The sequence below is a fragment of the Centrocercus urophasianus genome, unplaced genomic scaffold (assembly GCF_019232065.1).
Source record: "Centrocercus urophasianus isolate 14NV4802_14NV808 unplaced genomic scaffold, USGS_Curo_1.0 seq_11, whole genome shotgun sequence".
Taxonomy (NCBI): Eukaryota; Metazoa; Chordata; class Aves; order Galliformes; family Phasianidae; genus Centrocercus; species Centrocercus urophasianus.
Window position 1 is genome coordinate 83,703,922 of NW_024884253.1, and position 24,609 is coordinate 83,728,530.

At 43.8% G+C, this 24,609-nt stretch overlaps 1 protein-coding gene across 11 annotated transcripts in view; it reads left to right on the top strand.

Annotated features, from left to right (window-relative positions):
• The window catches only part of ATXN1 (ataxin 1), a 198,822-nt gene that overhangs the window by 48,290 nt on the left and 125,923 nt on the right, over positions 1 to 24,609 (top strand). For 7 of the 11 annotated variants that reach the window (XR_006172165.1, XM_042840029.1, XM_042840031.1 and 4 more), the window contains one exon: positions 7,058 to 7,187. The exons of 1 other annotated variant lie outside the window; for it this stretch is intronic. The gene's annotated coding sequence lies outside the window, so the exon portion shown is untranslated. Of the gene's footprint in view, positions 1 to 4,996; positions 5,157 to 7,057; positions 7,188 to 12,043; positions 12,996 to 16,145; positions 17,728 to 24,609 lie in introns of those variants that run through there. 3 more of the 11 variants (XR_006172166.1, XR_006172167.1, XM_042840032.1) reach the window with 3 other exon arrangements.

Genomic DNA, 24,609 nt, shown 5'->3' on the forward strand with positions numbered 1-24,609 from the left:
TTAGCTGTGGTGACTGGGCCCAGCTTCCCCTGCTGACTGTGCCCTTTTCATTCATGAATACGGACAGTAGTTGTGAAGTGAGACTGTGGATTTTACACAGACTTCCTCCTCGTTTTGGCTTCCGGCTTGCAGGGACCTCAGAGCTGTCTCGTGTGGAGGGCCAGTGTGAGGCATGGGACAGAGAGGGGAAGCTCTCAAGAAATACTGGGGTACAAGGAAGGGGTTTCACTTGTCCTCGGCCAGGTCCTCAGAAGACCACTTGGGGTCATTCCTGGTCTCAAATTTGTTACCAAGTCCAGAAATGTCTAACAGAAGTTGAGCAGGTGGAGCAACCGGCTGTAGTTTGTCTCCTGCACTGGGAGAGCAAGGCAGTTTCCATCACCACGTACTTTTTAACAACTTCCAGTGAAAATCTGTGCTCTTATTGCTTGCAAGAGGAAAAATGGACTGTGAGCAGAAGATGCGGTGTCCCTTCTTGTTACACAAGCGTTGTAGGTTGTGTAGATGGGTGGCTTCTGGGAGCCTCCAAGTGGCCTGCAAACCTCTGTGAGCTCAGCAGGTAGTTCCTAATAGCTGGAAGAGGTGACTGAGAGAGTTAGGCATCGTGTCACAGGATTCTTAACCTTCCGTGTGCTGCAGAAAAGTGGATTGAGCATCTTACAACTAAAATTAATTATGAAAGAGTTTTAAAATTTCGAGATTTTTAATGATGTAGGAAAAAGTACAGAAGGCCCATCCTGAGAAAGATATCGGTGGGTATTTGCCTTAAGCTGAGATATCACCACAGTCATCTTAGAAAGCCGTTACTGCCTGCAATTTTCTACTGGCTGTTTTTGCAACTACTACCTAGAATTTTCTATTGTTCATGGAGTTTAGTGGGAGAAAGGTAGTGTTTTGTGTTTTCTCTTTTTTAAAATTCAGTTTGGTTTATATTTTCTATAACCATTCTCTACTGTTTAGGCAAAAAGGTCAGAGAACTATTTTAAGGAGTAATAGAATTAATTTTACAGCTACAGAAATTGTTAGTTGTTTTAACAGAAACTACTTTGTTCTCTCTTCCCTTCTCTCTCCATTGTTTGCTTCAAGATTGCTGTCACCATTAGGCTGTTGTAATACTAAATTAAAATATAATATTATGTTCTTATTTTTTATGGTGACAATAAGATGAATGACAGTAAAATACTTTGTTTTTATGGTTATAAGAGCATCAGTAAGTCATGTAGACCAGCTGGGGAGGATCTTTGTGGTGCCAAACTTGTTGCTGGGATCCTGAGGACTACATCAGGCACGTTTCAGGGTTTCTTTTCCTTCTGAGCAGTAAGGTCCCACGGAGTGCATGCCCATTAGTTGTGCTCCAGGACAGCTTGGTGCTTCTAATTTAGTTCCTCTTGGGAGGGATTCAGTTCAGCTGCAGGCTCACCCCATAACACAAGCAAGAGCCCAGGCAGGAGGGAGACTTTCTTCAAAAGCCATAGCCCTGATCAGAACAAAAGCAGCAGTGGAGACGTGTCCTGAAGGGACACTGTAAAATAAAGGGATGGAAAGAAAGGTGTATTTCAGCTGTATGGTCTCGTGGCCGTACCAGTTAATAAAACACATTTCATCATTTTTCTTAGTTGATGTTCTTCCCTTTTCTTTGCATTTAATACTGAAAGGGGAAGGTTGATGCGAGTAAGCCTCAGAGAAGGAAGGCTGTTTTGAGAAGTTAGAAAGAAGAAATCTTCTACGAAAAGAGGGGTCATATCTTCTTTTAGGAGCTTAAAAAATGCCAAGTGATTGTTAGATGCTAAACAAATCATGGCCCATCTCACATTTGTGTGATTTGCTGACGTTAGCATGTGCCGCTGGGGACAGCGCTGACATCCTTAAACAAAAGAGGGTGCTCAGATATTGCAGTGAACTGAGGTTATCAGCCATTGTAATAAAAAGGTGTGCAGACTCCTTTTGGTGCGTGTGTCCTGAGGCAGGGAAGGAGCATACGGTATGGTGAGATGTAATGTCATTATTGTTAGCATGACTTTGCAAAATGTATGATGTTACCTTAGACAGTAGGTGTGAGAGCCAGTGTGGCAGATGTGACAGTCCTGCTTTCTGAATTTGACAGTTGGCAGCCCAGAGAGCCTGCTAGCAAACCCATTATTTGTCAAAGTGCTTGTGTTATGATTTGTGCTGAGGAAAATGAAGTAGAAGTAGAGATGACAGAGACAATAGCACAGTGCTTTAAAAAGAAAAGAAATTACGTCTGGACAAGTAGGCTTGTACAAAAGCTTCATCCATTTCAGTGTCCTGTCTCTCCTTCATTAGAAGGGTAGATTTGGCTGCAGTAGCCAACCTGGTTTTGTAGCCAACCAACTCTCTTGACCCAGGCAGAGGACAACATTTGTTCTCTGTGTGGAAGGTTTTACTTGCTGGCCAGGCTGCTCCCATGGACTTGCTGATCTCAAATTGTAAGGCCACTGTTGGTTGACTGCAATAGTGCTGAGCTGGTTGTGGCTCAGTTATATTTTTGTTCTAACAAAAGCTTGTGGTCAGACCTTTCCTGCAACAAAGGTCGCCAGAGGTTTCTCCTGAAGTGTCCTGTTTCTCCTTGGTGCTGGAGATACTTAAATATATAAGGAATATGGATTATGGAATCTCTGTATGTATCATCAAATTAATGCATCTCAGAATCCGGTGTTGTATAGCTAGAATGTGGGTTAGCCTGAGCAAGTAAGGCAGAAGATAAAAGGAAAAATTCCAGGCTCATCTGTCCCAAAAAGCATAAAATTTCATCTTTTTTCTAAGAGCCCTTGAATTTGAGGAGCTTGTAATGTATCTGAACACTGCAACTCATCATGTCACACTTGATTTTTCTTAACACCTCTTTCAAGGCCATACACGGCGTTTAGCAGAGTTACTAATCTACTGCTTTTCAGGGGCAGAGCACAAGTTGTACGAAAGATGTTACCTGACAGACTGTGAGGATGTGAACACGTGGCATTCAGGTGTTTGTGTGCTGGCACTCTTGGCTTTCACCAGAGAGGAGCACAGGAGTTTTGCATCCGGATGAATGTAGGTGGCTGTACATCAAGTCCACGTGCAGCAGGATGAGCCTCAGATGCGTGGCACAGTACATCTGTCTTGAGACACTGCTCCTGTGCTCAGATCCTGGGATAACAAGGTATTTACGAGGGAGCCCAGGAGGGCCTGCAGTCCGTGCCTGGGAAAACTGGGGTGATTACGACTTGGAAAGACCTAACAACCTTCTGGGCTAGGGGGAGAGCATGTCTCTGCAGCACTTTTAAGTGATAAACAGGATGCATTGAGGCACAGGCACAGTAAGTGAGGGCTGATAGCCCTTGCTCCAAAAATCAGGTAATAAAATCACTCTGAGCTGCTAAGTGGGGAGTTTATGGTTTTCATACTGACTCCTTGTCAGAGGCAGGGAAGGGCAGCAGACCCTTTTGTGCAGTGTCTGGGGACAAGAATTCCTATTGGTGAAATGGGGGCACACGAAGAGCCTGGTGCTGCCATTTCCCCATCCTTTGTAGCTAGCCATCATATGAGACTTAGCCTGCCCCAAATCCCAAAACATGGACAGGAGAGCCATCTTCTCCCCACCCACAGAAAACATAAGCTGAGTCTTCCTCTATAGTTTGTTCCGAGGTTTATTTCCTTTCTTTACTTGATTCTTTGTTTCCACTGCCATGGTTTTTCATCAGTTTTGATCATAGTCAAGCCATGCTAAAATAATTAATGTACCAGTTGACTGGAATGCATAATCAGTTCAGTCCATGCAACTCATGCAGCGCTTTGAGAGAGACACAATTGCTGCAGGGGGAGAAAGGTCCCACTGGTGGCATTTCATCGGCCTGCAGCTCTTGGGAGGTTTTCTTAAAGTCCCTGGCTGACAAAGCAAGGGGAATTCTCTGTCTCAGCTTGCATTAAAAGGCAAAATATTTCCATCTTGCAACAGCAGAGCAGCATAGCGCTTGTTGCATTCCTACAGCTCCAAAGCCAAAGAAAAAGACCCTGTGATTTTTGTCTGATATCAGAACTTTTAAGAAAGTAATACGTTAGGGGGAAATGTGAGCTGATTGATCATTGTTTAATTTCTGGGGATTAGGAGTATGGTATGCTGTAGGCTCGATGAGATGCTGTTGTGATGGAACCCGCACTAAATTCAGCCTCTTTTTAGCTGGCAGGGTCCACACAGTGTGTATGGGAGGAGGATGAGGATTTATGCTTCACAGTAAGTCTGCCTTTGGCTGTGCTGGGGGGCTGGATGAACTCTGCACCACCTCATTAGTTGCAGAGTTGTTCGAAGCTGCATCCATTTCTCCAGAAGGGGGAGAGTGGAGTAGTTGGATGCTGGAGGAGCGCACCCTGTGCAGAACTGTCCTTCCGCCCTGACTCAAGCCTGGGCACAGTGCAGAAAAGTCAAGGCGCTTAGAATTACGCTGTCAAATCTACTCGCGTGGGGTTTTGCAAAGTCCGTCACATCTGACTGTCAGTTGTGTGAGTGAATCGTTGTGCATTAAGATTTCACCACTGTTTTTAATACCGTAACCGAAAAAAATCTCTCCCTCGCAGTAAAACCGCTTTTCATTTGGCAAACTCTGATTTGTTGCTTCTTTTTCTGTAAAGATCAGATGGGTAACAGGAGCTGTACAGCAAATGAATGTATGCTACTCGAGATAGTAAAATACAGGGCTACAATAGGCCTTTTCTGAGCAGCTGTAAAGCTGCTGTGTGACTACAGTGAAACCATTCAGCCTGCCCCACGCCTGCTGGGAGCACCCAGGGGGAGGGAGTTGTATGGGTGGAAGGGCTGCCCGCAGAACAGATTCAGACATGGACAGAGCCACGTCCGGCACCTCGGTTTGGCTTACCAGGTTGTTTCTGTTCATCTGGGGGATGTGAAGTTTCAGTTTCACGTGAGCTAAGAGGTGTCTGCAGCTTTGCCCACGTTACCACATCACCACTAATTCAGTGTGGGTGTTGTGTTTCTTACAGCCCTCTGAGATGCTGTTATCTTTGTTGTAGATACGGAGGAAACTGAGGCACAGGAAAATCAGGATGAAGCGACCATGTGCATCTTTTCCAACCCTGGTGATTCTGTGATTCTATGATTAGGAGCCAAACTCTCATACCTAAAAGGCGCCGTAGAAGCTCAGGTGTCACTTACAACTATTCCAGCCCTTCAGGAAGTGTCACATATCATTTGCCCCTAGGACATGTGAAAAGTCTGGAGGATAGCTGGGAATCTGTCCCTCAAAAAACAGTCTGTTTCTTTAACGGAAACATGAGGGCAGGAGGGTTTTACACTGTTTTCAGTCTTAAAATAGAGTCCCCAGCTACCTTGTATTTGAGCTGGGGAAAGATGGAGGGAGGCAGGAGCTCGTTGGTTCAGAGGGGGGGCATTCCGTAAAAGAATTCTTTTAACAGTTTTTCTTAAATTAAGAATCGTTTCTGGGTGGAATGAGTCACGGACAGGTTGTCCTCATTTCACTTTGAACTCGCAGCCTTCTCTGGATGTGTGTTACAGCTTTGGAGGGCTCTGTCCCCTCCCTGCAAATCTGTAGGCTTGGCTGCTAGGCGTGAGAGCGGGCTCCCTAAGGGAAGCAGGAGCAGCCTAAGCGTGGAGGAGCACAGAGGAGCAGGATAATTTAAATGGAGCATTTGGGGATTTGTTCATGCTATAAGCAACTTGTGGGAGTGGTGAAACAGGTGCAGGCCCTGGGCAGGGTTGGGGAAGCCCATGTTGCTCCTGGTTTACGTGTTGGTCTTTGGGCTGAGTTTTGGGTTTTCTTTAAGGGAGGGGGGGAGATAAAGTGTGATGCGGAAAGCTGTACTTCTAAGAGTTTCTGACCACTTTAGTTGTATTTTCTGAAGTATGTACAGCCACAGAAGGCTGTGGATAATGTCTCCATTTCTTAATTAAAAGCAATGGAAAAAATTGCTCAGAGTGTCTGTCTGTCATAGCTGAGGGAAGAAAACCCGAAGCAGTTCGGCTCAACTGCATGCAAGGTCAAACTCTCTTCTTTGTCACGTTGTGAAAGGTTGTTGGTTTCGGTGGGGTCAGTCACAGGTGTAGCCACGGGAACGGCTCGCCGTTCAGGCTTTCAGCAGCACAAGAATGAATGCAGAGGAATAGAGCTGTTGGTGCTAAAAATGGTGCGGAGGGAATAACCGGGATGCCTGCGCTCCAGCGGGGCCGTGCAAATGCAGGAGCGTGCCGTCCAAGCTCTGAGTCGGCTGGCAGCCGAGGGGTTTTCCTGCTGACACAGCCTGGGCTGCCTGCTCTCGGCTGCTGGCTGAGGCACCGCAGGTAGGGGTGAGGAGAGGAGTGGGGGTGCGGGAGGGGACGAGGAAGCGCTCGGCGTAGCGCAGCAGCACGTAGGTCGCAGTCAGACCCATTCAGACCTTTTTTGGCGATGGTGGAGAACGTCAGAATTGACTGTGTTAGAGACCTGCCAGTTTCTCTTACTCAGTGCTTTGTCGCTCCTCCTCCTCCCTTCCTTCCTCTCCTCTGCTAGGGCTGGGTTCTGTAGTGTAGGCACTGTGCAGGTTCCCTGGCACGTCGCTGTGTCCCCTGACTGTTCCAAAAACGTCTCCGATTCGGGAGCTATGCATGTTACTGCTAGTAATAACATCAGTGGTAGCACTGCAATGATAATAAAGCCAATCGTTGCTCTCCCCTCTAACAGTTCGATGCTTACATAATGGTTATCTTTTTTTTTTCTTCTTGATTTGCATCTCTGAGCTTTCGTCCCTTTTCTCCTTCATTATTTTGCGGAGCCCAGTTGTACTCAAGATCCTTCTTTAAACGCTTAGTAGCGTACTGCCATAGAGGTTTTAAAAATGGCATGTTTTTCACTGGTCTAAAATAGTTGCTGGTTTGTTTTGTTGTAAGAGCAGCCCACAGAAGAGTGCTTCTGCTGTGGGGAGTTAGCACACTCACTGAAGGTAATGAAATATACATTGGAGAAAGGTCAGGGATTTCCCCCGAGCCACCCACCAGTCGCTTGAAATGACATGTTCATTCTGAGTGTTTCTTGGTTTGTTTTTGTTTAAGATCCTGGAGCCCAGGAAAGAGTTTTAATGCGAAGCATCAGAAAAAAACCGCTGCAGCATCTCATGTGAGAGAGGGGAGAGAAGAAAGGAGACTTGCGCAGTAACATCTCGAAACACTCAGATGGTTTGAGGTGAGTGACTGGAGGGTCATCTCGTAAGTTACGGTTAGTTTGTGATTAAATTAATCCTTTTTACCTCCGAGTGTCATATTTGTGCCCGTGGCGATAAAGATAGCGGAGAGAGGGAAAGAAGAACAATAGCAAAAATATATGTAATGCAGTTATCTTTTGGAAAATGGGCCCCGTGAGGTCCGGTCCTGCACACAGGATCATTCTATGATGTTATTCTATGATAAATGTTAGATCATTTTAACATTTGTAAGGGTTGAACCTTGTTTAAATCAATGTGGCTATTCTCCCTGAAAGTTAGGCGTGCGCCTAAGTATTTCCACGTTTGGAATCTGTGTGACATGGGAACTCTGCAGAGGAAAGCTATTGAAGAAAATGCAATGCACTGCCAGAAGAACGCCTATACAGTTATGTTACTGTTGCTGATAATGTCATGAGTAATTGGAGCTTACGGCATTCTTAAGTGATACTTTTGTATTAAACACATAGTTCTCATTTTTATGTTCAAGCACCTCGTTGGTGCTTACCAAACTTCTTGACGGAGCCTGTTAGTACTCCACCAGCTGTAATAAACATGTCGCCCTTAATTGCTTCATCAGTGTCTTTGAACAAGAAGAGTTAAAAGTATAAAGAAAATAATGTCCCTTTCATAACCAGAGTTGCAATTTGCACTTAGATGTTCGACTAGCAGCAGAACTAGGAGTTCCCTGAATGAAGCTGAATTGTGTTGTCTTGAGTTATTAAATATTTTTAATAAAGACAATTAATTATGAACTCCAATGAAGAGCCCACCTTTTCCCTGTAGTCTTTCTCTTTTTGTTTTCATCGCTCTCATTAGAAAAGAATGACCTCTGAGTCTTCTTGTTTTGTCTAGTTCAGAGGAAATGTTACAGTTGTAAAACCAGCCAGTGAAATGCTGCCTAAAAGAAAACTGAGAAAGCAGGCTCTACCTTTTTTTTTTTTTTTTTAGAAAAAAAAAAAAAAAAGTTATTTATTCCTTTCTGACCTACAAGTGTGCCGAAGAAGGCAAAATTACTGTAAGAAAGAAACCTGCAGAATGAGAAGAGCCAACATAAGCTGGTAGAAGCAGGGCATATAACCTCACAACTGTACAGAATATCAAAACCCTTTGCCTGGTGGCATTTGCAGACATTTGTTGCTTACCAGGTTTCAGAAGAAAGGAGAGCATAGCTGGCCCCTGGTGATTGCTCTGTATTTGCTCTGTAGGAATAGAGCTATTAAGTTTCTTTTGAAATAACAGACTCGCTGCAGGGAGCTAAATATTTCCTTTCTGGTTGGTGGACTGGAGCCATTTCTTGGGAAATTGCACCAGTCCTTGTGGGCATTTGTACAGATTTATCCAAAAAAGTTAGAAACTTGCAAATCAGTGTGGACGACTTCTTTTTACATGCACTTCTTGCATCAGGGACTGTGAACACAAAAGGGGATACAAGACTCTGCCAGTAGGAGTGTGAGGCAATTTTTGTAGTTGTGAAGTGAGGCATTAATGCAAATACATTTGAGACAGCTGCCATATGCCATGTAGGAGCTCTGGATCTTACAACTCCCCCTTCCTTTCGCCATCTCTTCCCCCATCCCTGCAGCTCAGGTGTTACAAGACTTTGCTCTCTGGGGCTCACCCTACTACAGGCATAGGACAACAGTTGTGGCCAGACCAGGCTGGTGAGAAAGGGAAGGAACCACAGTGAGCCCTTTGTGACATCTGTGAGCCCACCTTGTTTCCTCCCAGTCCCCATTTTCTGTCAGCAAGCATTCCTTCTGAGCTCTGTGGAGTGCAAGTCACAATGCTTTTATTCCTGTCTTTTTTTCATTGACATCTGACAAAGATAACGTGCACGATTTTCCTTTCGCTGCAGCCTTTTTGCTGTTGGTCTCTGAGGAAGCTCATGTTGAAGTTCAGGGGAATATATCTTTGTAGCATCTGCGTGACCTTTATAATCATTCGATCAGCTCTCCGTCGCAGTCACAAAATTGTTGAGTCTTGTTTAGATTTCAGTGCATTTGGGAGTGGAGGAGCTCGCTGGCAGTATCAGAGAAAGGGAGGTTCTTTGGTGGTGAGAGATGCGTTTTAAGATATTGCAGTGTTTTTTTCCAGCACGTGAAGAAGCAGTGCCTCCATCCGCGTGTCCTGTGGTGTGAGGCAGGGAGCTGTGTGCGTGCTGAGCAGGCGGAGGGACCGACTTCCTTTAGCCTTTTATTTTTTCACTGGGAATGAAAATGGGGGACTGAGCCTGCCCAGATTAAACACATGCCTGTTTTGTTTTGCCTTTCTCTGCTCTTCTTTCAGCTGTCAGCGTGCCATGTTCAGATGGCAGTGATCAGTCACAAATTGTCCCCCATCCATGCTCCTCAGCTCTTCTAAACCATTACTTTAGTGGAGCCCTTCAACAAAGATGGCACTGGTTCGATTTTTTTTTGTTGTTTTTTTTTCCTCCTAGCTAATGGAAAAAGAGGTTGCTTGTTTGTTTGTTTGTGTTTTTCCCCTCAAGTCAGCTGCATTCGTTCCCAAAGCAACTTGTGTTAAGTGGAAATGAGGCTTTGATAATATGTGTGCTTGCTGGAGACTTGCTTAGATTTTTTTCCCCTGTATATGGATCTTTTCAATGGGGCGCCTCTATTGTGAAGCAGAAAGAAAGTGCACGGGCTGCCAGGCACATAATGGAATTGTTCATTTGTTTATGTAAGTGTGTGTAAGCCTTTGTGAAGAGGAGGTGGTGGGGACAGAGAATGGAGACCTTCACTGCGGGGAGCTGAGTGTGTCGTGGCACAGCCAGGGCCCCCTTGCAGCAGGGCATAGCCACGTCTGTGCTGCTGCCCGTGCCCATGTTGTGTTCAGTGCTGGTGAGCATCACCTGGGATTTTTGCTCCTGAGCTTCACCCGCTGAAATGGATGAAGCTGATGCAGCCATTGACTGCTCTGGCTGTAAACCACATTAGGCAAAATACACAAAAATTGTTATATTTCCAACTTCAACCATGTGTTTTGGCTTTTGGAAGAGTGATGTAAACATGAACCGTGCCAATACTGTGCTTCCTCTCTGTGAGGCTATTTGTTATAAAGAATGCATGGTTCTAGTCGTTTTAGCATGGAGTAGATAAGAGCTTGAACACAAGCCTTGGATCCAAGCCCACTAGCAGCTTTGCAAAGGGCAGGATCCAGATCTGAAGTTCAGGCAGCTCCTAGCAGAGACTGGTTTTAACTTCATAAAATGGGAGTAGCCAGAAGTTCTAAATTGGGACTTTTGAACAAGATCTTGATTTTTTTCTCACCCGCCACTCTTGTCTGCATGTAAAACCATGGGGGCTGTGTTTTCCACACGTCAGCTCTGAGAGTGGAGAGGGGCCTCTGTGGTGAGCAGTGTTACACAGCTGTGTGCTTTTTGTTGAGAAGTGTTTTCTTCTCGAGGAGTTAGACCTTCCTTTTGGAAGAAGGTCTTTGGAGGCACAGTAGAGGCTTCAGAGGTAGGATCTTTAAGATTCCCAGAAACGAAGGAATTAGTTGATCAGTCTGCTGTGGATCAAAGCAGGCCTCAGTGGCTGTGCTCCCCAGTCCCCAGTAGTCCTCACTTGTGGTGCCGCAGCTTGGCTATGGATGTGAAAAAATAACTACACCATAAAAAAAAAACAATTCACAAGGCCTGAACTTCTCTTTACTTTCTAGATACAGGTCCCTGTTCTTATCCTTCCCCTTCTTCATTGCCCTTGGACACATTCTTAGGACTTTTCAGTCTCTAGCTGCAGAGTTACTGGGGAGATGTTTGATTAGATGTTATTTTACACATCTGCTACGTCAGAGAGTCAGATCCTACACCCAGAGACTTTATGTGGATTAGCAGCCCTCCCTGTGGGACTTTGTATCTATAAACCAATGAATGGCTTATGAGAATACAAAAATGTAGTCTTGCAACCGACTGCATACATTCCTGCTACAGTCATCTCCGTGTTTGACAGAGAAAAACTGCTGTGTGAAAGACAAGAAGCACTGGTGAATTGGGCAGCATTGTGGTATGGCAGTTAATGTGCTCCCTCCTAAAGGCGTCATCTTTCTGGTCGGCAGTAAGAAAATAAGATGATGATTAGAGTATCTCTAAAAGGGACTGGCAAGCAGCTGATGTTGTGTGTCTCAAACTTAGCTTTAGCACTGCAGGACTGTGGGGAGGTTCTGAATACAGGTAGTGCTGTTGATAGCTGAGGCTAAGCTGAGGTTCTGCAGCTTTGTCCAGAGACTTTGTAACTGTCTGCAGTCTATGGAGGAAACTCAAGTTAGAAATAAGTATCTTTCAATTGAATGGGGTTTCCTTCTCTGCTAATCTCACTGCTCAGACTTCTATTTCTGTTTTCTACTCTGCAAATACATAAAGCCTGGAGAAAGTGTCTGGCTCCTTAGCTGAGTTTTTTGTCATGACTCATGTAGAAACCAAACTTTATAGAACTACTTCTTATGAATGATGAACCAGGGCTGCTAATCTGTATGCTTTACATGCCTGTCAGCAGAGGAGCTGAGCTGCGGCTTAATTGTAGCTGGTGGGACTGTGCCTTGTGCTGACAGCCCATGGGTGGAGGGTGGGGAAGAGCACTGACCATAAACTTGTGTGCTTGTTGTCTTCTGTGTGGGTAATACACAGTGGAGCGGCTGCTCACCGTCGTGGGAGACGAATTGTACTGGTTGTAGCAGCATTGCTGTGTGTCGTCTGATGCTTGGGAGCCTCTTGCTAGCCTCTTGTTAAACACCATTTGTAGAGGGTTGGAGACAGCCAGGTAAGACAGCAGTTAACACCGAAGAGCTGGAACAGAAAGACTTGTGAGACTGCTAAAAACCATTTTCTCCTATGCCACAGGGCTTGGCAGCTGGAGCCCATGTGGGAGCCCACTGCTGCTGACCAGGAGCTGCTCATTCTCTGGAGCGGGGCAGCTGTGGACATGAGAAGACGTGCCACCCACAGGCTGGGAGTCCTTCAGCAGCCAGCCGCCCTCTCCTCTGTTGCCTCTGCTGCGTGTCCGCAGTGTGTTTGCAGCAACAGGCAGGGTGCTGCAGCTGCTTTGTTTGCAATGATAATATTTTCTGCTCTTGCTGGGGAATGCTGCAGTATTTTTTGTAATTATGGGCTGCGTGCCAGTAACATACAATAACATTTTGCTCTTCCTGTCCTGTTGCTACTGTCGGCATTCATTCCAACTTGGGCCATGTTTGCAGTACATGGTATTTTTTTTTCTAGACTCTGCTTATTATCTATTGTGGATATTTTTGGATTATTCATTGCTACACATGCCTGTCCATACAAATCTATCTCAGAAAGCACTTCACAGAGTGACAGTCTCCAATGAACAAGCAATTGTTGTGGCTTTCACAGGATTACGTTCTTGTGAAAGTATGAGGCAAGGATGAGATGAAAACGAAGATGAAAATTGCTTTGTAAGTTTAAAAACTGTTATGGCTTTGAAAATATTTGAAGCAGAGACGAGGCTGGCTTTCCTTTGCATGGTCAGTGCTAAGGACCTAGTGTGCACCAGAGCTGTAGGTGGCTGAAGCCTCTGGGCTGGCAGAATCTGGGAGGCATTTACATTGTTGGAGCCTGTAATGATTCTCCGCAGCTTTGGTTTAAAGTATTTTTTTCATTTCCAGAGGAAAGTAATCTTGGAAGACAGGAAAACAGTGATTGTTTATTAACGTTGTCATGGTCTGGAGATGAAATTTCTGTGAAAGGGAAATGAAAGCCCTAGACATCAGAGTGCACAGCTAGTCAGCCTGCACGCAGCTTGTTTCTGGAAGGTAGAGGTCGAGTCCAAAAAGAGGAGGAGGAGGCTAATCATGAAGGAGACAATTAATTTGTTTCTGGTAATTTGGTATGAAATAGTATGCATTATACAAAAAAAGTTGCACTTTTCATGTGTAGTTTTCGTGTCCTCGTACTGTGCTGACTCACCAAACTACTTCATTTTCAGTCTGCAGTCTGCATTTGGTTTAAATTACCTTACAGGCCTGCATTTGCATGCTGTTCTGTAAAGTGCTTCTTGTCTGCAGTCCAGATTTCTTTTTTTTTTTTTTTTTTCTTTTTCCTGTTCAGCATTTCATCTGACTTGTTGCTTTTTGTTCATTTTCCAGGTCTCTGTTTTACTAACATTTGCAACCAATTGCTGTGTGGCTGCTTGGGCCCCGTGATAGGCAGAAAACATGTTGCAGTAACAGATAGAACAAGGAGTGAATCACTGCTTTTTGCCTTTCAATCAGATTACCTAAATCACTATGCAGAAGTGTTCCTTTTTGTACGATACAGCAGCGTGATTAGCTCACTGCCTTGACAGAGCAGTGGTGGAAGTGGATGTGATTCTTCTTCTATTACATCTTTAATGAGCTGTAATTAAAAATAGCGTGCTGGCATGCCGGAGTAGATGTGTTATTCTCAGAACTTTATTGAAGCCATTTCTGCTGTTATATTTGGTCGGCGCTGTGTTGTTTTAAAACCATAAGAACTAGATAGCGGAAAAATCTGGTTTTGCTGGGTGAAAGCTACTTGGAGCAAAATACATCAACTGAACAGGTACAAAGTCTGTGCTGAGTCTTTGGGGGCATATCTGCTGCTACGTAGTAAAAGAAAGCCAAAAATAAAATCACACAATACAGCAGGTTTCTGCAGAGCTCCAGTTGGGTCCCAGGTCTCTTGACTCTTGTGGCAGCGAGTCTGAGTCACGGGGAGCACAAAGCTGTGAATCCTAATATTCTCAGTACTCAAAACCGTGCCTACGTAGGAGTTTAATTTCATGTGCTTCTTTTAGCTCAGTTGTTCTTTGTTTTTTTTTTCCTCCCCCCAAACTAACAAAATTTAAGAGTCATTCTTAGAATTCTGCAGAGAAAATTTTCTCAGCACTTGTGGCTTGGTGAAGGATTGACATCACTTAGAGATCAGAAAACAGCGTTGTCAGTTTCAGCTTGACGGCATTCCATTCTCTGCTCCAGAAACCTGATGAATAACAATGGATGAGTCAAAGATTTCTTGGAATATTTTTCCCCCTTGTGCAATTCCATTGCCATTTTTAGCATGGAGGGCAGTTCTCCAAAGAATGTCTATGTGCTGGTGCTGTGATTTCTTCAAAATTCAGAACGAAATCGAGTTGAGCGTCGGATGGCAAGAAAGCATTTCTATGTATTTTTCTGACATAGTGTGAGCTGTGTTGAGGAATCCACAGGAGAAGGCAGGAGGTGTTTCACTGATAGTTGTTTCATCTCTGCTTAACAGCATGAATCTTAGCCTATCATGCTGATTTGTTGTGTTGTAATGAGATACTGCTTAATTATTTACTGTATCTTATCAGCTGTGGTCAGGGAAGGGTCTTGATAAGAACTATCAGTGGATTTGGGAGACTTTGGCTCAATTTCTTGCTGTGTTGCATGTTCCCTGTATGATCCTAAGTTGCTTGAATTGTTGCTTCAAGGTCTGTTTAAGTGTGGGCTGCTCAGTTTTGTTGTGGCAAGCTGGTTTTCAAATAGGTGAGTCCCCATTACTTGGTTAGTTTATCAGGAGTGGTGTTTCTGCCAGGAGGGAGAAGTCAGAAAGACTTGGAAGAAGAGGTGGGCAGGGTGCTACTGCCCTTCTTGGTCATAGCTTGGATCAGCTTAAAGCTGTTGTTGAACTGCAGCATCCTTCTGTCTTTGCCTTGGTTTTCCACGGGAAGAATGAAGATTGTATCGCTCCAGTGTTTTAGCAGGATGTTGAGAGTAGAAATACTTACAACAGAGAATTGTGCAAATACTACTGTTGTGTTAGTGATGTAGTGTGCTTAAGGTAAGCAAATCTTGGCAAAGTCATGTGGATTACTATGAGTGAAATCATTAACTCTGCCTATTTGTTTTACAAATTGCAGAAGTAGCCTGTATCAGGCATAATCTTGCATGTCAGAATGAATGGGCAAAGTATGAAGACTCACAAAGAATTAAGCTGCTGAGAAGAAATCTAAGGGGAAAATGGGTTAAAATGATTGCAAGGCAGGATCTGTAATGTTTTTCTTCTAAATAGGTAGCTTGCATTTTACTTAAAAATTGGCAAAAAAAGAAAAATGCAAGGGTCCCCTTAACAGCTACCGTGTCAAATTTGAAGAATGATTTGAATTCAGTCATTAAAGTGTGAAATGGAGGGATTTTAGTTCTGCTTTAAATTGTGCATCTCAAATTAACCTTAGCTGCAGAGTCTCTGCTGACGCCCCCGTAATGACACATTATTGGTACTAATGGCTTCTTTGTGACTTGAGATACAAACAGACATTCGAGACAGAAACATTCAGGCTTCGAACTAAATAAGTTGCAAGGTGTGCATTTCCACCTTGGTTTTCTAGTGACAAAGCCCAGCTCTCCTGATGGCTGGTGCTCACGAGCTGTTCTTTCCAGCTTGCAGACTCTACTCCTTGTCCTGGCAGTTGTAGGCAGCAGAGTGAAAACCAGCTTTGCAAGCTTGGAAGAGCAGGAGAGCCATAAATATGAAGTGAGCGTGAAGCCCAGCCAGAAGTCGGGTGTTGCAGAGAAGCAGGACAAAGCCTGGAATGCGGGCATGGGACAGGAGGGGGAACTTGTAGCAGATGATAATCTTGGGAGGAAAAGGACCCAAAATTGGGAGGGAAACGGTCAAGAGAAGCCGGGATTTAAGGAGGAAATTGCTAAATAAGGGAGGGGTGAGATTAATAAAGAACATAACCAGCAGTGGTTTGTTAACCCTTTACGCGCCCTGTTGATACGTGAAGAGATTGTATTTTTGGAGCTTTGCTCTTCAGCCTCTTCTCTGAGGCTCACTGGTGTAATTTAGAAAACTCTGCCTGTGTCTGGAATGTCACCCACAGGTGTTTCCTAGACCCTGGCTTCGCATCCAGAGGATAATTGTTAGCAGATTGCTTTATCTTTATTTTCTCAATGGAGTATCACGATGTGAGGTAACTGTTACCTTTCTTTTCAAGCTGCAGCTTTGGGAATTTGCCTGTTTGCTGCGGCAGGGGTTGTGAGAGGACCTCCTGCCCTTGCTTGTGTCCATGGGATCTCTTACAGGAGTGCCTGCCCCGCCTGCGTGATGCTGTGTGACTTGCTGTGGGGTCTGCAGTGTTCTGGATCCAAGGCGGGATTGCATTGAAATATTTAGTATGTCGAGTCAAATACAATTAAGTATTCAGATGTCTCTTCTGTATTCCTCAAAGGAGGCCTGCTCCTGAACCGAGGCCCAAGGCTTATGTTGACTGATGGATCGATGGATACTTTTTGTTGATTGATTATTGATTTCATTCATTTATTTAGAATATGTATCCTAAATATTAATGCAAATCAGCAAGGCTACACTTTACATTAAAAAAACTGTTGAAAGTGCTAATAGAATAAAGTCATAATTCAGTAATGAATGTCTAAAAAACCGAGGCCTAGAACACTTATTTATTAAGTACTTGTATTAAATAGATTTGCCAAATACTTTTTTTGTCCTAATTGCTAATTCAAAGAATATTAATTTCCTTTTGGTTATGAATAGCCTAATAGCACATTGGAAAAATGAAAAATAGTGGCAGTAATCTACCTCATTCTACTTGTGGTTTACCTTAAATTATTTGGAAACATTGGCAATATGTAATGCAAGTTGGAGGTATGCACCATTTCTAAAACCATGTGTGAAAAAACCTTAAAACTTCTGAAACTGAGAACTGAACAGCATGAACAGATGTAATCCAAGTGACCTAAAGTTGGAATTGTATTACATTTCACACATGCACACACACATACAAAATGTTCTTCATATTTCTTAGCTCAGATTTCTTCTGATTTTTTTCTTTCATTTTCCCTACTATTTACATTTAACTAATTAACCTCTACTCTCATTTCTTTTCCCACCTTCACAAATGCATCATTTACGAATATGCTATAATGCAAAGATGAACACTTGAAAATGAGATCAGATTTGTCATGATAAGTTTTAGAGGCATATTTCTGTTTTCCAGCTATGAAGAATAATTTGAGACAGCACTTGAATTAGTATCATACATACTTTGGTACATACATCATAGCTCGGTGCTATTATTCTAGCCGTGCTTGAAATACTTATTTTCTGCATTGAGCTTAGATGCCATAATCTGATGACTAGTAGTAAATTGTACTTAGTCCATAGGGTTGTGCTATCTTCCTGGTATTTATCACACGTCACATCTGATGGTATATGCTAACTTCCTTCTCTGTCTCTGTTTTGCTTTGTGATCTAACTTTGTCATTTAACACTTTATTAACATCACAATAATTATAATTGATGAAGAAAAGGAACATAAAACACAGTGAGTGCTTGATGATGCATTTACTTTTTGTCCATTATTCTTTGGCTTGTATATGGTTTGGTTTCGGTGGTTTGTTAAATTTATTTATTTATTCTGTTTTTTTTAAGCTGGGTGTTATTTCATCCCCATTGAACAATGGGAATGGAGCAGTGCTGTCAACCAAGGCCTCAATGTATCCACATGATTACAATAAAAGCTTCTTACGTAACTTTCGTCTAATACTTTGCAAATTGGGCTCATCCTTTTCGGTGTTGAACAACTTGCCCACACGTGTGCCGATCCCAAATGATGTTTTGTTTGCAGCAGAGGTCAGCCCCGTACACTGCTGGTGCTGCAGGAAGCTTCAGTGATGAGGCAGAATTGTGCCTTTTGGAGGCTCCTTCCTCAGCCTGCCAGATACAGGTGCTGTTAAGAAAGTTAGTTTGGCTGTGGATGTTGCCTCTCTCTGGTCTGAGCTTTAGCTCTGTTCTAGGGAACAGTTAACCTCTCTGGGTTTACTTCACGGTGCCCTTCTCTGGTGCCATCACGCAAAGTGAGCTGTAGTAATTGTCTGCTTCACACAGGGGTATAAAATAATTGTCTCAATACGAAAAGTGCTCTTTGAAATTGTTCCACTTATCGTTGCTACATGTAGCACCTACAATGACTATAAATGAAGGGTATTAAAGGGAAAAGATCATATTATTTCAGTTAGCTAACTTTGTGCATATTTGACAGCACTCTGTATAGTAAGTTATGTAATTTCCTGGGATAGTCAGATTTCTCTTTATTTGTGTGGCTCTTTCTCTCAGCAGTAAGGGAAAGAAAATACATTAAGGATCAGAAAATGTGTCTGTAAAGCCAGGAAAAGTTGTCAGCAGCATCAAGAAGAGTTCTAAGTATGTGGAAATGCTCTTGACTCATCTTCCAAAAGCAACTCGGTTCTGGAAGAACAGTACCCTTCTGGGCTTCATTTCAAGATAGTGTGATCGTACTTAGGCAGGATCAATAACGAGCCCAGTGTGTCCTTCCTTTTCATGACAGGTTCACTCATTGCTGTCAGAGCAAGAGTACTGCATCGGTCAGCATAAATGCAGGAAGCAGTAATTAGCATGTGTGGAGTTTGTCTGCATCGTAGCACGCATTGTAGGCTGCAGGGCTTTCCCTACGTGAGTGTTAGGAGCCGTGCTGTACTGAGGCTGAATGTAAGGTTTCTGTTCGCAGAGGGAAGGCCCAGTGCTATCAGAAACCAGTGAGCGCTGTTGTTTTTGTCATCTGCTTTCCTCGGTTAACTTGGCACTGTGACTTTTTAACCTGCTGTCCGTAAGCTGTTGTGTTACAAGCTCATTAAGGTGGCCGGGATGGTGAAAGCAGCCATCCTGCCCCCACCCCCGCCCCTACCCCCTTGGGTGCTCGTTAGATCGCTTCCTTGTGCTGACATAAGCGTTCTGTAGTCATACTCTGAGCCAGGTCTGGGAAATGGTCCAAGTTAAAAATAATCCCTCAAGAAAAAAGGAAAATAAAATTTCAGCAGGACCTGTTCCTGGACACAGCACACCGGCGTGCCGTGTCAGCCTGAGAAAACACGTCTGTCCTCAGCGTGCCGCCTGTCTTCCTTGAGTCTGTTGGCCTGACTGTCCTGTTGGTAATCTCTGAAGCTGTGATTCATTTTCAGCCAACTTTACCCCAAAAGTGACATTTTCAGAGGTGTTTGTGGAGGTCCCTTGAGCTTAGTGATGGAGTCAAACCCAGCTGACTCTCCTCAGCAGAGGCCCAGTGGATGCCCTCTGTGGGCCTCCTCCTGAGGACTGGTCTTGGTGTCCCAGACCTCCGTTTGGGGGAATTGACTGTTACACTGCTGGCAAGAGAAGAGAGCAGTGCTCCTGGGGAATACTGTTCATTTCCAGGGGCAGGAATACCTCCCACGCTCTGACTGTCCTGGGAGGTCAGAACAGTCCAATAGTGAGGTAGAGATTTTTAGTTTTCTTCTTACTTAATGCCTTTTGGGGAGTCTAGGAAGCAAGGTACATTTGGAGATGAGACTCCATATTTGTTTGGGTGGCCTAGCTGTGAAACTTGGCAGCCATGCAGGTCTCTGTAGCCCCAGGTTGGCATGGCCTCCCCCAGACATCAGGTGGCACCTTCGTGCCCACGTGGCTGCTGCCTCCTGCCCCGTGCCGCTGTGCTCCTCTCATGCTGGTTGTCCAGGATCACCTGCATGGCCCTCCCCGTGGCACAGGGAGCCTGCTGTGCTCTGCTCTATGGAGGAACAAGTATGAAGACACACGTTGTGGTTTCCTGCTGTTCTGCTTTGTCACCAGCCCACCGGTAAATATAGCTTGCGTGTGGTTATAAATTCATTTCTCTCGTTATGGGCGGTTGTTGTGCAATAATTGTGTAGAAATTACAACTGAGGGTAGTTGTGGATGGTTCCTTTTGTTGTTATTTTTACATTTGTTTTGTTTGTTTGTTTGTTTATTATTTATTTATTTAGTGCCCTTTGGTGGTTGAGTCGGAACTGGTGTCTCTCTAACTGAGAGTAGAGCCATGAGCAGATGTCCATTGGGATCCGGTGCGGGCAGAGGCACCAGCTCACAGGCTGCTGATGTCATGTGGCTTCGTTTGCAAGGCTTCTAGGAGCTGCAAAGCAGAGCTGGCCTGCCTTAGACACTGTCTTTATCCTTTTAAAATGCAAACAGATGTTCCTTGCTACCCTTGCAAGTTCTATATGGAGTCCCTTGCTCAGACTGCTTGGATATGAAATGAAAGTAGGGTGTTGGTTTTTTTTCTTTTTTTCTTTTCTGTTTATTTAAAGTTCCAGTCGAATAGATCCCGAGCAACACTGTTTATTGCTGCTGTGTTCTCATTTTCCTCCCATCTCTCCTTTAATTTTAAATTATCCCCTGCACTGTGTTTGCAGGCCATATGTGTCCTTTGAACTATGAAGAAGCTGTGCCAAAAGGAAGCCTTCCTCTCCTCCCTTCCTCCAGTCACAGAGCTGCTCTTAGATAATTGCGATTAGTATACAATGTGGAGCAAACGCAGGTGTGAAGTTGGAGTGTTGTGCAAATTTCACAAGAACTTTAGGAAAGCTTGCACTTGGTCATTGCTTTTTAAACCTGCTGAAATCCTTGAGGCACCAGACAGCTGCTGCTGCTCCAAGAGGTGTTTACAACCTGAACTGGCCTACCGCGCCCATCGCAAGGCACAGCCAGGGCTGGAGCAGCTGGCAGGAAGCCACAGCTCCATCTGACCACTGAGTGCAGGAAGGTGGAGCTGCCTTTCATTGTGTCACGGTGCTGGGCAGAGATCTGACAGGAGAACAAGCAGCTTTACAAGCACACTGCGGTGCCAGAGCCCTTCAGTTATGTTCCTTGCGTGCTGCAGGCTGATGAGAGTGGAAAAGGTAACTTCGTGCTGCTAAACAAAAGGCAGGGCAGTGTCTGAGAAGAGGGGAGCCTTGCTGGGCCAGCATGCAGGTGGATATTGGCAATGCCAGTAAGAGACAATGGCTCCTAAATGGGATTCACTTTTGTGCTGGTTTTGAGTTTTCAAAGGGAATGTACTCCTTGGAGCAGCGTGTCAGGAAGCAGATGCCTTTTGGGTCCTGCAGATAAATGTCTTGTGCATTAAAACAGGTTTCTGACCTCAGTTCTCAAAGGAGTTTTAAATGGGGAGAAATAGGAGTATTAATTAGTGCCTCATTAAGTATGATAGTCAAGTATGATAATTTTTCTTGGAAGGATAATGTATGAAATGAGTAAAAATACTCTCCATTAAAAAATGAATACAAAGTCATTTTAAACCACAAAGATTATTGTACATCTCTGAAAAATTAATGTGATTAAAGCAAAATATATTTAATAAATTAAAAAGACCCTCTAAGGCTGTTTAAAACTTGTTGGTCTCTAATTAATTATTCTCAAATCTAGTGCTTCAGGATGCAGGGACAGGAAATGATTTCTCCCCCCAGTCCGTTTTTCAGTTTACAATTATCCATTCTAGGTTCAGGTTGTTTTTTGGGATTTTTGTTCTTAATCTTTTAAATCTTTTCTGTTGTCTTACCTCAAAGATGAGTCAGTAGACAAGGAAGTATGGTGGTCACAATTATACAATGATTTCTTTGATGGTTTTGCTTGATGTGACTGACATATGTCCAGTATCAAGATTTGATTCTGAGAAGGAATGTATTCAAAGGCTGTTTTGCTCCTGTCCCTTTTGCCTGGGTTGTGGTGTAGGATGCATTAGTTCATAAGTTAAATAATTTTTTTCCACTGTTTGCCTCTGAGATTAGATTTGAATTAGATACTTCCTTAACTCTCCACTAAACTCCTTCACATTCAGCTGCTTAATTAGAATTACTCTGTATGTTGTGGAAGGCAGTAAAGTAAAAATGACTGGAGCTAGAGAGAGTGCCCACGCAGTTCATATATGTTTTTAGGGAGGGCATAAGCAGTAGTAAATAAGGGCCTAAGCTTGATGTGAAATAGAGCAGGTAGTGGCTTTACAGCAGCCTCGTTGAAAAACTTGTGTTTGCCATTAGTAATGAAGGCACTTCCTCAACAGTCTCAACAGAAACAGTGCATGGTCACGATGTCTTGGTAACTGCAGGTGTATGATGCTGGAGTTCCTCCAAACATTTCTTTCTTGCAGGTGCTCATCAGTACAGATTTGGAGAGCCCTAACTGTTGGTTCTCAAGGTTTACATTTGATTATGGTGTAAGTACCCAAGATACCCACGTTACCTTTTGAAAAAATTGTTGAAAATTGTCCTAGAGGCTGAGGAATATTTTCAGGGAGTCCAGGTACTATGCCGTGCTGTCTCAAGGTGCCTTCTGATCTCTCTGGCTCTTTGATCCTGACGACTGCCAGCTTTGTATTTGTGTTTAAGAGTCTTCATACCTGATTTTACACCATAGTGGTTTCCTTTCAGCTTTAATCTTCTGTCCTGTGTGGCTTGGCCAAGTTTAGACGACTGAGGTGATAGCTACTGCCTTCTAGTCACAGGAACCTTGATTTATGCTGTATCTCCAAGTGCCTTCGGGACAGAGCCATTACAGGCACATCAGCCACCTTACTGGAGCAATGTATGCCTGAGAAGGAGATTTCCCTCATCTCTGGGACACTTTCAGAGCCTGCAGTGGCTGGGTGACTGTATATTGAAGCTTCTGAGGCATTTTTCCTTATGTTTGAGAAGGCAGTGGTAGGCAGGACTTCTTGGTGCTGTATGAAAATAGCTACCCTAGAGTTCAAGGAACCTGTCGTCTGTGTTGAGCTGTGCTCTCATACATTTATGTGAGCTCTGTTGTTATTACACAGAGTACTTCCCAAGACGAATGATCTGTGCTTCTGTAATGTTCCAAGTATGATTAATAGTCTTTTATGGTCTTAAATGAGACCAAATCTATCTGTTGTCTTACCTTGAAAATCCTCTTAGTGCCAATGATCTCATTTTCAAAACCACCTCTAAGGTTACAACTCTAATGCAAGCACCTACACTACAGCTGCTGTAATGACACCCCCAGATGTAGCCATGTACGTGTGCTTGAGTAAAAAGGAATTTGCACATCTCTCAGTATGCCAGTCAGCCTCCCTTACTGGTTGTGCCTGGTTTCATCAAGGCTAGCAGAGAGCTCAATCAGGTGTGTGTGTATGTATTTATGTATGTAATTGTTTTTTCTTAAATTGGGACATTGCAGCTATAAATTCATAAGATTACAAGGGCATACCCAAGAGTAGGTCTGTCCAACAGCACTGTTAACTTTTTCTTATTATATCCCTGGAATTCTACCTGACATGGTCCCTCAGTACAAATACTTCATTTGCAAGGAGCTCTGGTTAAGCTAGCAATTTATTGTGGCAATGTGTGAGACTAAGCGTACCGGAGAATAAAGAATAGTGCAGCATTTGTGATGATAAAATAATTTCAGGTCGTGTCTTTTCTTTCTTTGTGTAGCTTTTCTTTTATTACTGGCACTGAAACGGCTCTTGCAGTGCAAGTGAGAAAACCAGACTGAACCTCCTGTTTTTTTTTGTTGGGCTCCCAGCTGGAAACCCCTCCCTCGATTTTCCATTGATAAAGTGTCACAAAGGGAATCCAGAGCAGAGGAATAGGAGGAAGTAGAACAATGTGAAATCTTGGACTTGAATCACAAAACGACTTAACTAATGTAGATGCAGCGTTGAACAAGCTGCTGCTTCTTTCATGATCAGGTTCATTTAGCTGTGGTCTTAGCATTTGTGGCTGCCCCTAAGTCATGTAACAAATTGACTATTTATTGTCTTTTTTTGCTGCAGAGGCTCTTTAAAAGGAAATTGCAGAACATTTTCTTCTCTCCCTTTCTACAGACTGTTTTATCTGACCTTCAAGAATTCAGAGTCACAACGGGGGCCAAGAAACCTCACGTACAAGAATGCTTTTATTGTTAATGTCTAAAATATGTCTTTCACTAATAAAATAAAGGTGTGACATTTATAGAGCTCTAGTAATGAACACAGCAGTAGGAAGGGCCCTGGCTGCACACTGTTCAAATTAAGTTGATTTCAATGAGATGAGAAACAGCCTTGTTCGATTAGCAGGTGAAGGCATTCGCTGATTTCCATGATGCTTGAAAAACTCCCAGGAATATTTTGCAAGCATTGAGAAGTAACTTTTTGGAGGACTTATTTCATTTAAGTTGCTACTCAGCATTCTCTTGGCATTTGGAGGAGGAAGTTACTTGTGTTTAATTCCCATTATGTGTCAAGTGTATGCTGTTTCTGTGACTTTCTTATCCCTGCATCACTGGGATAGCAGCTGTTCTACCACTGCTCTTTGACCTCTGTGTTGAGGTGAAAGAGATGGCTGATGTTTGCCACAGTGTCTGTATGTGTCAGGTTGGTGTTTGTACTGTCATCTGCCCGTTGTGTGATGTGGGTGTACTTCTGCACGTGGCGGTGGTGAGCAGGGGGCTTGGGTGCACCTGTGGGCCACCACTGGTGTCTCTTTTGTACATCACTGTGAAGCACTGTGGTTGTCCTCTTGGCGTATCTTCCCATATAGAAGAGTTAAGTGCTGCTCTCTTCTCTTCTCTTCTCTTCTCTTCTCTTCTCTTCTCTTCTCTCCTCTCCTCTCCTCTCCTCTCCTCTCCTCTCCTCT